Raw genomic sequence first — 13457 nt, 5'->3', positions numbered from 1 at the left:
ACCCCCACAATCCCCCTCTTGCTGGACGCAGGTACCCGTCCGATCTGCGAGCAAGCTAAATTACGCCCCTTACTACTATGGTCTAGAATTTGGAACGTCCCCGAACTCCACAGCTATGCAGACGCCCTAAAAGATGTACTGTCCTTACCTGGCTGGCATAAGATCGCCTGGCTCAGAGGTCAAGAGGGCATTATACAAGCTCGGTCTGGGAGCTGCGTGGGAAAATAAAACAGCACCTCCTAAACAAGAACTGAAGAAGGCTTACCGGTCTTGGGTGGATAACGAGAGACTTGGTAAATCAAATCACCCAAGATCTGTTGCCAACTTCTTGATGGTTAAAGATATCCCCTCCAGAGAACCATATTTGGACTTGATTCACAGTCCACATGATAGGGCATTATATTTTAAATTCAGGGTTGGGGTCTTACCTTTATGTCAGTTTACCTCTACCTGGAAACCACCACTGCAAACTGTACCCTATTGCCCATTCTGCGAGCTAAAAATCGAATCTGTCGCACACTTTCTATTTGAGTGTCGAGTCTATATGGCCCCTAGACGGAGGTGGTTGAAGCCTCTTTGTAGGAGCCTGGGAACTCGCTCACATCTGGAAGCTATAAGAATACTGCTCTCAGATACAAGACCCTTTTTTGCCATTTGTTTGGCTAAATTCCTAGGCTGGGCTTGGCGCATAAGATCTGCTAAACAACTGACGATACAGTAAAGTGTCCCTTTTTCATTTTTCATAAATTTTAAGATTATCCCGTGTAAATATGAAATGTTTTTAATGGTAATATGAATTGTAAATTGCTTTGTTTCGACCATTGTTTTTATGCTGTCATGTTGCTTTTATGATATGTTTCTATATCGAAATAAAGCTTTACTACTACTACTACTACTAATTATTACTCAATTAAAATAATAAATTAATTCCTAAATTAATAGACCCCTACAAACTTAGCAACACTAGAAATTACTAATGGCAATTAAATAAAAAAACTTGAAAATCACTTAAAATTAAAAGCTTTATTTAAAAATATCATTAACAATTATACAAACAATACCACATAAAATTAATATATGAACTAAAACACAGATAATTAAACAATATTTTTACTATATTATTGAAAATGATAATAACAATATTCTTGACTGCGATATTAAAACGATATTCTTGACAACATTTCTTTATCATAATATTTTTGTAACACCATGAAAACCTTTTAACATGCAGCCTTCTCCTGCTGAAGGATTTTAACTTTTATTTTTTAAACTAAGGAAAATATTTGAGAGGTTTGCGTGATGCTTGCACCACGCAATGTGGTACATACATGACGCAAAGTTCTAAGTCAGAAGGCGTTCCATGGGTGTGGAGTGTGTGTTCCCATGCAACTCCCATGATTTTTAACACATTTCCTGATTTTCCAAACCTGGTAGACCTGTGAATGTGCCCAAAAAATACCCCACCCCAGGAGAGGCGTAAAAATGAGAAATATCTTTATTTCTCCATGTTTTTTTCTGCAGCACACATAATAAGAGGAAGAAGCCTCTCAGAATTGTTTTTGTGCAGGAAGGTGCCATTTCCTGCACAAAAACCATACTGGCTACAATAGGCTGTGCTGTATTATATAAATACAGTGCATTCCTGCACTTTCCCTTTCCCAGCATGGTGACGCACTGAACTGCCTTGCCACCAAATTCATAAATATGCACCTAAGTCCCAAGACAAAACCTCCTACCAGAACAAACCTGGTTGGTGTATAGAATCTGTGCTACATCACAGTTGACCTGAAAGCGAGCCTAGATCCCGTCTACTGTGACCACTGACTATAACTGTCTCCGTGTTTTTGGTGCTATTTTTCCTTCAATCTTAAATTCATGTTTCATTCCCATTGTTTGTTTTGTTGTGATGTCATTTTATTTATTATTTACTGTTTTGGTACCACTTAAGTTATTTACACATTACCCTAAATTAAGCTGGTCTGCGCAACCAGGATATTGAGCTCAGATTAATTTTATGATTTTGAGGGTTCACCCCGGCAAGAATTGAGATTGTTCCTTGAGGTGAGCTCCTTCCCACCCCAAATGTTACTCCAATTTCATACACTTTCAAAGGGCATACAGTAGTTTAGTAGCTTTCGTTTACATGCTGTCTGCTTCAGATTAGGATTGTAAATGGGATTTAAAAGTGAGTGTTTGCATCTTACAAGCTTTCTTTGTAGCATGTCAGTTGTGTGTTACTTATTGGTGTGTGAAAGATGGAGACTGATTTGAGCTTAATTCTCCTGTTAGACACTATGCAATAGAGAACTGAAAGAGATGTTTAGGTGGTGTAGTAGCTCAACATATGCATATTGTGATCAGTCTTTGAATAGAGGTGTGGGAATGCCCAGGCTGTTATTTTGTCTGGATTATGAGAAGGAGGAGATTCCATGTGTGAGTGTGTGTGTTGTATGTGTGTGTGCATTGACACTTGTGCATGTAGAGGGATTTGTGTGCACCCATGTGAGTATGCATTTTTCTAGTTTATTTAGTACTTCCTGCACCAACTCAAATACAGAGGCCTTCCATGGCATCGGAGACCCTCCTTAGCATTTTGTGAATGTTCTACCCATTGTTTCATTTAGAACTGGGATAGTGGTGGCCCTCAAGAAGGGTTGTCCTTCTTGACACATAGGTAGAATGTTTGTCATTGGTGTGACCATAGATTGGCCTACACATGGTCAAGGCATAATGAGGCAATCTGTTGTCCATTATGGCCCACTAGATCATATTGTAGCTGCACTTGGAATAAGTTGTCCCTCACCATATTGTTGGCATCATTGGCACTGGTGAGACCTGAAAATTAGAATACTGGCCATAGCATATTGTGACGCTCTTGCCATGTTGTAGACCATCTTTATATATTTTTGACCAGTGTAAAGGTATAATTATGCCTTCTTTGAAAAGAGGTTGGCATCATTGGCATGGAATAACGTTGTGCCTACCATTATGTGGATCTCTTTAGCCTATTGAGTGTTTCTCTAACATACTGTAGCCATAAATATCATATTTTGGCTATGGAATTATATGTTCTAAACTACTTATTTATTACGTTTATTAAGGTTGCTGTTGGAAAATTGTCCTCTCTGAAGGATTACCCTTAAACTTTTGCCTTCCTCCTCCTCTTTTTATGACCTTGTTTTTGTTTGCTTTAGGACTCTGAGCACTTTACCTTTACCATTCCTAACTAGTGCTAAAGTGCATGTGCTCTCTCCTCTAAACATTGTAAAATTGGTTTACACCTTTTTGACATATTTAATTTACTTTTAAGTCCCTTTTAAAGTGGTATACATATATCGAGGGCCACTAAATTAAATGCTACTAGTGGGCCTGCCATCTTGATTGTGCCACCCACACAAGTAGCCCTGTAAACAGGTCGCAGGCCTGCTGTTGCAGGGCCTGTTTGTAAAGTGTACTGTCACTTAGACTTGCCATTCAAATTCCTTTACCAAGCCCTTTATTCCCTTTTAGTAAACATAAGTCACCACTAAGGTAGGCCATAGGGAGGGGTGTTGTATAAGTAAAAAGGTAGGGCACGTACCTGCGTGTCTTGGTAGTGACACACAGCTAAATTCATGTTTGTCTACTGTGAGACCCATGCCTCTCATAGGTTAACATTGGGAATTCCTTAATAAACTTTTAAGATCTAATTTTCCTTTCAGATTTTTATATAGTGCAAACTTGACCCAAAGGTATTGGGTATCACAGCGCTTTACATGAGCACCAGTTTCTTACACAAGTGCACATTCCAATTCAGTTTTGTTAGGCACAGGGAGATTAAGTGATTTACCCAGAATCACAGGGTGTTCAGCGTCAATGCTGAGACTCTAATCCGGTTCCCCAGATTTGAGAGCGACCGCCGTAGCCATTTGGTTAGCAGCAGCATGTTTTATATCTTTGGAATGGCAATGATAAATCCTCTTTACTAGTAAAGTTGCATTTAACATTACTGTTTTAGAAATGCCACTTTTAGAAAGTGGATATTTATCTGCTCTTACGGTTCTGTGTACTTGCAGACTGTCTTCAATACACATCTTGGGTGAGTGACCGCTTCACGATGTGCATTCCCTCTAGACAGCCATAAACACAGGTAGGTTGTGTGTGATAGAGAACTCATCTACATTCTGCTAGCTCTTCCTCTGCAGGGTGGAGGGGGAGTTGACACACCTAAATAAGCAGTGTCCTGTATCCACACAAAGGGCTGATTACCCCCTACTGATAGCCTGGAGCCATGGCTGGGAATAAAGGGCCTCTGAGCACTTCAAAGATCCTTCTTTGAGGTCACCCCCACTTCAGAGGCACAGCTGGGTATAGTATAAGTACTGGGTCCCAGACCCTACCAAGACACTACCCTTCTAGACCTGAGAAGAACTCTGCTAAGAAGAAGGGCTGCTGTGCTTCTACAAGGAATTCCTCTCTGCTGGACGGCTGCTCTGCAAGAACTGCTTTTCTGCTCTGATGTGCTGCTTGTTGCCTGCTATTTGTTACACTCTGCCCTGCTAAGGAAGAGGACATGACCCATCTCACATGAACCCAGAGTGATTCCAAGGACTTGCCCCTTGTCCTGAAGTCTCAGGGACATCAAACTCCTCCTCAAACTCTGCAACAGCACCCGGACTCTGCTATGTGTGACTCCTGCCCGATCACGTGGTGCCAATCCAGTCCTGTGCCCTCAAAAGCGAGCATTTGCTGTGCACATCCAGCAAAAACAATACATTGACTTTGCATCTATCGGAGCTGAAGCTTCCCCTTCACTGCCAACACAGATGCTGCTTGGGGACATTGCTTTGACGGACTGCGTGGCTCGATCATGATGGACTGCATGTCTCGATGGTGACCTATCGCCTGCATCCAAAAGGGGTTCGTCGACTAAGTCTTCATTGATTGCATGGATCCGTACCAGTGAATCACCTCCATCTATGGAATCAATGACAATGCATCACCTCCTCTGCGCCTCGCTTCGAGCCTTCAACATCAAGGTACTTTTTCAGTGGAACCTATGTGAGTCCTGTAGCCAACCTGCCCTTCATTGTGAACGGTCTTAACTTTGGATTTACCCGGTCTAGAGCGAGCAGATATCCCAGGTTGGCACTTTAAGACTCTAAGCACTCTAAATTGATTTATTCTTCCAAACTTCATAGCTCTGGTTTTTCGTCGTCGTGGTCTTGCTTTACTCATAATATTATTTGTCTAACTCTGGGTGGAGTGTATTTGTGGCGTTTTCATTGTGTTACTGTGTGTGTGTTAGTTACACAAATGCTTCACACCTTACCTCTTTAGATAAGCCTGACTGCTCTGTGCCGAGTTTGCTAGAGGGTGAGCACACGTAATCTTTCAGTGTGTATCTAACTTCCCCTGACTAGAGCTGTAGTTTCTGCTCGGAGAGGGTGCATACCTCCGCCAACTAGAAACCCCATTTCTAACAGTTGCTTTTACCCAAGAGTTTATCATTGTGCTTATTTTTTTAGTTAACAAGGAATGCGAGAACAGGGCCTATAAATACATAGCCACAGAGAAAAGAACACAAAAAATTCCTTTTGAGAGTATATGATCCTAAGAGAGTAGAGAAGTAAACGGAGCAGTGAAAATGAGGAATTGTGGTGAGGGATTGCAAATAGCCGACTCGTCAGCAGCTGATACAAGAGAACATAAAGGAACAATACACTGAGGTGAGTGCTGACTAAAAGAGTTTAAATATGGCATGGTGCTCTCGTTCTACCACATCCAGTTGATGGCCGAATCCATGCGGTAAGTCCGCTCTGCCTGACTCATAATGAGGGCCTTATCTCCCAAAAGCCCTTTCATCAGTCACATTCTAGCAGTAGGGTAAGGTACACGAATGGAAAGAACTGCTTCTGTGAACTCTAGCTTCCAAAGGTGCACAGTTGCTGCCAGGAACCATTATGCCAAAGTTTCAGAGTTTCCCTTAATATATATTTCTGAGCCACCGTTCAATTCCTCAGTGCAGAACAGCAAAGACCAGGCCAGTGCAAAACCCGAGTCTTTGTACTAGGTCGATGGAATCACTCACAAGCACTGTCACCTTTCTTGCGCGTGGAATCTTCTAATCCCCCCATGCCGTTGTGGGATCAAAGGCAATGTTAAACGTTACTTGTATTTTAAGGTGCACTTTTATATTTAGGCGTGTTTAAAGGTACCAATATTCAAGCCAACCGTTAATATTTGCCAAATTATTATTTTCTTTGCTTTTTACTACAGGGACTGCACGGTCTGTGATGCATCTCGAGCTCTTCATAGGTACAATGCCACAGCTATAATCTTCTATATCAGACTCTGCACACACCTTTCCCCTCCTGAGGCGGAAGCCGGGAGGTCTCCTGCTTTTCTTTCAATTTTAAACTAATTTTCGTGATTTTACTCGTTTTTTCACCTGTGCTTGCTAATTGTATTTTCTAGCCTGCAGCAGTGTGTAGAGACCCCCCAGCGCTCAGCAGCGTTTAAAAACTCTTTTTTCCCCCCTCCCTGCAGCTCCGGTCCCACCCTCGGCTGAGTGTTGATGCCGAGGGCTGGACGCCGGTTTTGGCGGCCATCTTCGTTTGGGCTGGGTTGGGGAGGACATAGACAAGGACTATAACAACAGGCACTTACGGCTCCGCGCAGCGGATGCGACCAGCGGATGCGCCGGACCTGCGCCGGAGTCGTGCCAGAGTCCTGCCCGTCTGCGCCCGTCAGCGTCCCGGAAGCGTCTGGCGTGGCTGGTACCTCTGGCCCCTATGCTCTCCTACTCCGCACAGGAGCTATACTCTTTGCGTAACTGGAATGCGTCGTGTTACACGGTTTTTCCTGGCCGATATAAGGGTAAACATACGTGCCCTGCTTGCCATTGGCACCCTGTTCGCTCCTTCCCTTCCCCTATCCCTGCTAAGGAGTGTCGCATAAAACACCTTTGTTTACTCCTCAATACGAGGTCGTTGCACCGACACACTCGAGATTTTTGATCTCCTCTCAACGACCAGTCCTACCTGTCTGATGCTTACTGAAACATGGCTGAATGATTCCTCCCACCCGGACATTGTGGCAGCCATCCCCACGGACTATACCATCCATCGACAGGACAGAGACAAGGGTAGGGGAGGAGGAGTTGCCTTGGTTGTTAAAAAATCTTTTCCGTGCACGGTCACGCATACTCACACCATCGCAGGGGCGGACTCTTTAGCCTTTACCATCTCCCTATCGCCGCAACAAGCGCTGAAGGGTCTGATTGTTTACAGACCTCCGGGCCCAGTGGGATCCTTTCTTGATGATCTCCAGCAGGCCATGTCGATCCTTGTCCTTAGATCGGAGCTGTGCCTACTGGCGGGAGATTTTAATTTCCATATGGACGACCATAATGACCAGGACGCCATCAAATTGCTGGATATTGCATCCGCTCTAGGCCTTTCCCCCTATCTTTCTGGTCCGACCCACAACAAAGGCCACACACTCGATCAGGTGTTTTCCACCACACCTATCATGGCTGTAACTCTCCTGCCAGTCGTCTGGTCTGATCATTATCTTGCCCACTTTGAAATACCTTCTACTGTGACCTCTCCGGCCAGTGTCATGAGGCAGCAGGGCAGCAGCTATAGGGCATTCCACCGGGTGACCCCAGACATGCTAACGCATGCTCTGGCAGATCACCCTGTTTCCTGTACTGGCGACCTAGAGAAAGATCTGGAGAGCCTACAATCCTGGCTTCTTGCCAGACTAAATGAGCTCGCTCCCTCACAGCCACCCAGATCTGCTGCCCGGCGGGACTCTGCCCCCTGGTTTACGGAGGATTTAGCCCACGCTCGTAGGCAATGTAAAGCTGCCGAGCGGGCGTGGAGAGTCCAGTATGAGCCTGAAGCCAAACAACGCTATAAAATCATGATGAAGTCCTACCACGATATTATCTTACAGGGCAAGAAATGTTACTTCGCTAAAAGGATTGAAGACGCAGCTAACTCCTGTAAGGAGATTTTTTCAATTGTACGTGAATTTACCAGCCCCCGGACAACCTCTACTCAGGGTGCCCCGGTGGAGACCTGGGCTAACACTATTGCCAATTTCTTCACCACCAAAATCAGGCTAATTCAGTATTCTTTCCCGTCGAGAGCGTTAGATGATTTATCTACGATGCCGACGGAGACAGTCTTCCTGTCTCCTCCTGGCCCAGCTTTGCTAGACTTTCCTCCCCTTCCGGTTGCCGCATCCTTAGCCTTGATGAGGAACCTTAAATCAGGCTCACCATTAGATCCGTGTCCAGCAAAATTCTTAGCGAAAATGGCAGATGTCATTAATCCCATAGCTAATCCTATCCTCAATTTATCCCTGAGTCAGGGTTTTCTGCCCCAGGCCTGGAAGCAAGCCATGGTCATCCCCCTGATCAAGAAGCCCAATCTTGATCCAGAGGCGCCTTCTAATTATAGGCCAATCTCGCTCCTTCCAGCACTGACCAAGATCCTGGAGAAACACGTACACAGCGTGCTTTCTAACTTCCTGGAGTCTAATGAGTTACTTCATGAATCCCAATCGGGCTTTCGTTCTAACTTAAGCACCGAGACGGCGCTCCTGGAAGTCTCGGAGATCGTGAAGGAGGTGCTGGACACAGGAGGCAGGGTGATGTTAGTCATGTTAGACCTGTCGGCGGCGTTTGACACCGTCCCCCACGAGGATCTCCTCACTAGACTTCATAACATCGGTCTAGGGGGGACGGTGCTCAACTGGTTTCGTTCCTTTCTGGCCAACCGCCGGCAGACGGTCTGGGTCCCACCCGGGTCCGCCGAGATGCCGCCATTGGGAGTCGGAGTGCCTCAGGGCTCTGTACTGAGCCCCACTCTATTTAACATCCTTATGACCCCTCTGGCGACACTGGCGGAGTCCTACGGGGCCCGGATCGTCTCTTATGCTGACGACACCCAGCTTCTATTCACCTGTCGCAAGAGCGAAGAGTTCGATGGAGAAAGGATCTGCGAGTGCCTTGGGGCTGTCTTTAGCTGGTTCTCACACAACAGCCTCAAATGCAACTCGGACAAATCCGAAATACTATTCTTCGGATGCCCATCAGAACCAGATTGGCAGGGATGGTGGCCTGCTGACATGTTCCCTCCCACTCAGTCCTCTAAGTGGGCTAAGAACCTGGGGGTTAAAATTGACAACGAGCTCTCGCTCAAATCCCAGGTTTCCACTCTTACGGGAACATGCTTTGGGATACTCAGAATGTTGCGCAAGTTCTTTCCCCTTCTCTCGGAGGAACATCGGAGGATCACTGTTCAGGCACTCATAGGGTCCAGATTGGACTATGCAAATGTCCTATATCTGGGTCTGCCTGAATACCTCCTCCAGCGTTTGCAGGTTACTCAGAACGCCGCTGCTCGTGCAATTTTTGGCCTGCACCGCCGCACCAGTGCCTCCAATCTCCTCGTATCCCTTCACTGGCTTCCGGTGCGGAAGAGGATACTTTTCAAGGCCATGACTCTCGCCCATAAGGCCTTGCATGGCAATGGTGCCAAATATCTTCAGAGGAGGCTGGACTTCTATCGACCTGTACGATCCCTCAGGTCAGAAGCTTTGGCTTTGGCTCGGGTGCCACGCATCAAAAGGGCTCGGCTAGGCGGCCGGTCCTTTAGCTTTCTTGCTCCGCAGCTATGGAATTCCTTACCGGTGTCCTTGCGAAACACCGCTAACCTGCTTGCCTTCAGAAAAGACTTAAAAACCTGGTTGTTCACTGGATAATCTGCCCCCTCTTTAGGCCCCTGCTCTTGTTACTGTTATGTTTTCCAGCTCTTTCTTTGGTCTGGAGCACAAAAGCGCCGGGACACTCCTTTGGAGTAGCCGTTGCGCTATAAAAGTCCCATTTAACATAACATAACATAACATAACATTCTCTCATATTCTGTTTTTAGACCTTCTTCCTCTTCCCTTCGCAATTACATTCTCCCACACGGTATCTAGGTACGTATAGATCTGTCTTTCGCTGTATCTTTTATCTCTTTCTTCCTCCCTCAGAACATAATTCAGTTCAGGCTGATAGCCTGTTTCCTTATCTGAAAACTCGTAACTTCTCTTTCTGTCTGCCTGTCTCTTACTCTCGTCGGCCTGTCTCTCTTACTCTATCCATAGTTTGGTTTGGCTTTTCTCTTTGTAACTCTTGCTCTATTCCTCTCAATTTCTTGTGCTTCTTTCTCTGCCAAGTAGGCGTCACAAGGGTTGGTGTCACCCTGTGCGGGTAACTCATGGTGTCACCCCCTCACGACTTACCGCATGGACCTCCTCCGCTCCGAGTCCGCCAGGTTGAGTAAAGGGGAGCGTACCACGGAAGTTACTAGGCAGCACATCATTAGGACACTAGGGTTCAGCCAGCCAAAAATTAGGCAAAGGAATTTGGCTGGGGAGTGGTAGGCATCCGTGTGTCACTTGACACTCTTTCTCTTGGGACGATTACAGAGGAGAGAGGCGCTGCTGCAGCACACTGCGGGAGGGGGGATAGGGGAGCCGTAAAGCTTTAGGAGGGATAGTCAGCTAGGCGTGAGGGTAGTGCCTTGTGGCTGTGCATGACTTTGGGGGGGGGGGGGGGGTTTATCAGGTCGGTTCCGGGTTGCACAGGACACTGGCATCCCACTTGGGGCGGGAGTCCTTCTTGGGAGTCTTTCAAAGGTTCAGTGCAGTGTCTACGCGAGTGGGGGGCGTGGGCTGTGTGCGTGGTGCCTCCTTATCAAGCGAGTGAAGAGAGCGTGGTGCAAGCCCTAGGCGCTTTCATGGCAGTTCGGAGAGACCTGGGACGTTTTTCCCTGCCTTCGGTCAAGAGCTAAGGAACATGGGTTCCTGACTGTGCAAGGGGGGCCTTGGCAATATCCCCTGCGCATTGGACTCTCTGAAGAGTACTTACTGTTGGACAATTTGCTGGTTGGCACCCATGGGAGAGAACTCTTCGCCAGCTCGGGGGAAGGAGGGCGGCACCTTCTCCCAGTGCTTGGCTTGTGAACTGATGGGGGTGATGTCGAACGATGTTTGAACACTCAGCCAGTGTCCGCTCCATGCACGGGCCATATGCAAACCATAACCTTGAACTACATTATTAAGCTCATGGTTCTTTCCACTATATTGGAAACCTGATGGGGAGTGCGGCTTCGCTTCAGGACAACACATGGAAACATATATATATAAAGTTGGAGGAGGCATTTATTAGAAGGAAGGTTGTAGGTTCGACTCCCGACCTGTCAACACATGGAACATTCATTTAGGGTGTTGTAATACATTGGTAGTTTTGCAAGTTGATAAGTAACAATTTGATAGGGGCCACAACCTGAGACAATGAGTGTCAAGACTTAAGTTTATATATTTTTAAGCATAGAAATAAATACTAAGTATGACAAGTGTTTTTCTTTATAAGTTAGCGGTGAAGAAATGAGTACATAAATATACTTTGGTGGTGCCCCAGGTATAGAGAAAGAGGAATAGCGAGTACTCCTGGGAGTGCGAAAAGAACATAACCGCGATGATAGGTCGTGTTTAGAAAAACAAATAATTGTAAAGGATAATCGCAAGTCAAAACATGCACATAATGAGGAACCTGAAGATCTTAATAGCAAGAATAGGGCCGTCCAGTTTGATATCTGCAAATTAATTAGTATAAACGTAATTTTGGACTACCCCTGATATAGTAGATATAGACACCAGAGGAACAGACTGAAGATTCAATACACTGGGGATAGGCTATCAATTGCGCTAGCACTAGGAGCTAAATGAATTATATAACAACGGGATGGTCATGAGTTCGAATCCCGACCTCACAACATACGAAAATATCATTTAGTTTTATAATTTATATTTTTTCACGTTATAACACAACTTCATAAAATAAGGGGCCGGAATTCTATGAAGACTGTAATTTTACACGCATTTAAAACTCTTTCACAAGAAGTATCAACAGATTTTTTTTTTCTCTAAAAAACGAGCGCAAAAAGAAATGGTGGCGCCACCCCAGGTGCAGTGCATTTGATGAGCAGTGAGTATTTAAAGAGCAGGGAATCTGGCACAGTCCACACCCGCTCGTGAGACGTGATTGGTCAGGGGCTGACAGGTGGTTTCAAGGTGAGGAACTGCATGGGATTTGAGGTCCAGGGTGAAAGTTATGGCGGCCGGCTTAACTGTGAGGAGCAGCAGTGGGGTAACTCTGCTTTAAGGGAGTTTCCGAGTCAGGCGCACACAGAACGCCGAGCAAGAGTAACACATTACAGGCGGGGGGCAAAATGTTTACTTATTAGCCAGGCGATCAGGTGGTGTTGCTAAGTTGTTACTCAAGACAACAGTAGTCAATGGTGGCGGTGGAGGGGGGGGGGGGGGGGATGAGCGAGGGGGCCCTAGGCTAAGAGCTGCCGATTTTGGAACGGGAGAGTGAAGTTTGAAATGGTGAGAACAACCGCCCTTACCTTTTCTTTAGACTCCACTGTGGTGGTGGCTGGGCCCCTAAGGGTTCTGCAAATCGCCCAGCAAGCACTCCCCTGCCGAGACTGTCTCCACTCAGTCTAAGCGCGTGGTGGTGGCGCGCGTCAGAGGAGCACAGCGCGGGGGCTGGCCTAGGGCCGTCATTGGTAGCACTGTAAGATTGACGGCCCTGGGACCCACAAACTGGGTACGCCGCCGCCGTGCATCGCACCATCATCACCACTATAGTAGTAGGTGGTGCGTGCGTGGCATGCTAGGGGTACAGCGTACCCACAGTTTCAATAATAACATTACTAATATCACCACACAGGAAAATAATAGCAATGACGGTAGCAGTTTTAATAAAGTTAAGAAAGCGACAGTAATAAGAATGACAGCAGAAATATTAACGAGTGAGTTTTGCAATGACTTCAATCATTGAAATGAAGATGGTGAAACGCGGATTCCTGAACCCATGGCCAGCATTTCATCTGGCCATGCGTCTCTCAGGAGCAGGTGATCCCAAGGAATGTTAGAGAGGCAAAGTGCAATCCTTTAAACAACAGGAAGGAGGTTTTTCCTGTTTTTCGGGAGCGCAATGTCACAGGACACCTGAAAAAACAACCTCCCCCTCTCGCTCTTATTTCGCTCCTCCCGCAGCGGCAGCCCCCTCATGCATTTCTCTACAAAGGCGCCCATGTTTTTTTTCAAGTTAATTTTTAGGTCTCGCCTGACCCAGCGCATGCGCTGGTCTGGCGAGACTTATTGAGAGGGCTCCAAAAGGTGCTACCAGGCCAGCCTAGAGCTACAGTGCATGTGCGCGGGCGCCGCGTTTTACCGCAATTACTTTCACTTTCACGGCCGCAAGGCCGCTTTTGATGTTGTTGGCGATCGCGATCACTTTCACTTTCGCGGCCGCACGGCCGCTTGGCATAGCCAATAGGTCTCGCTTTTGGGAACTTAGAAGTATTTAGTTATGCAACTGTTGCATGGCTAAACACTTATAAGGT

General features: G+C 46.2%; 1 protein-coding gene across 1 annotated transcript in view; it reads left to right on the top strand.

Moving 5' to 3' along the window:
• The window catches only part of LOC146830161 (uncharacterized), a 199332-nt gene that overhangs the window by 125815 nt on the left and 60060 nt on the right, over positions 1-13457 (top strand). The window contains exon 2 of the mRNA XM_085604408.1: positions 6259-6297. The gene's annotated coding sequence lies outside the window, so the exon portion shown is untranslated. The remainder of the gene's footprint in view (positions 1-6258; positions 6298-13457) is intronic.

The sequence above is a fragment of the Triturus cristatus genome, chromosome 5_1 (genome assembly GCF_964204655.1).
Source record: "Triturus cristatus chromosome 5_1, aTriCri1.1, whole genome shotgun sequence".
NCBI lineage: Eukaryota > Metazoa > Chordata > Amphibia > Caudata > Salamandridae > Triturus > Triturus cristatus.
Note: the sequence above shows the minus strand (reverse complement) of the source record. Positions and strands in the feature narration are given on the sequence as shown.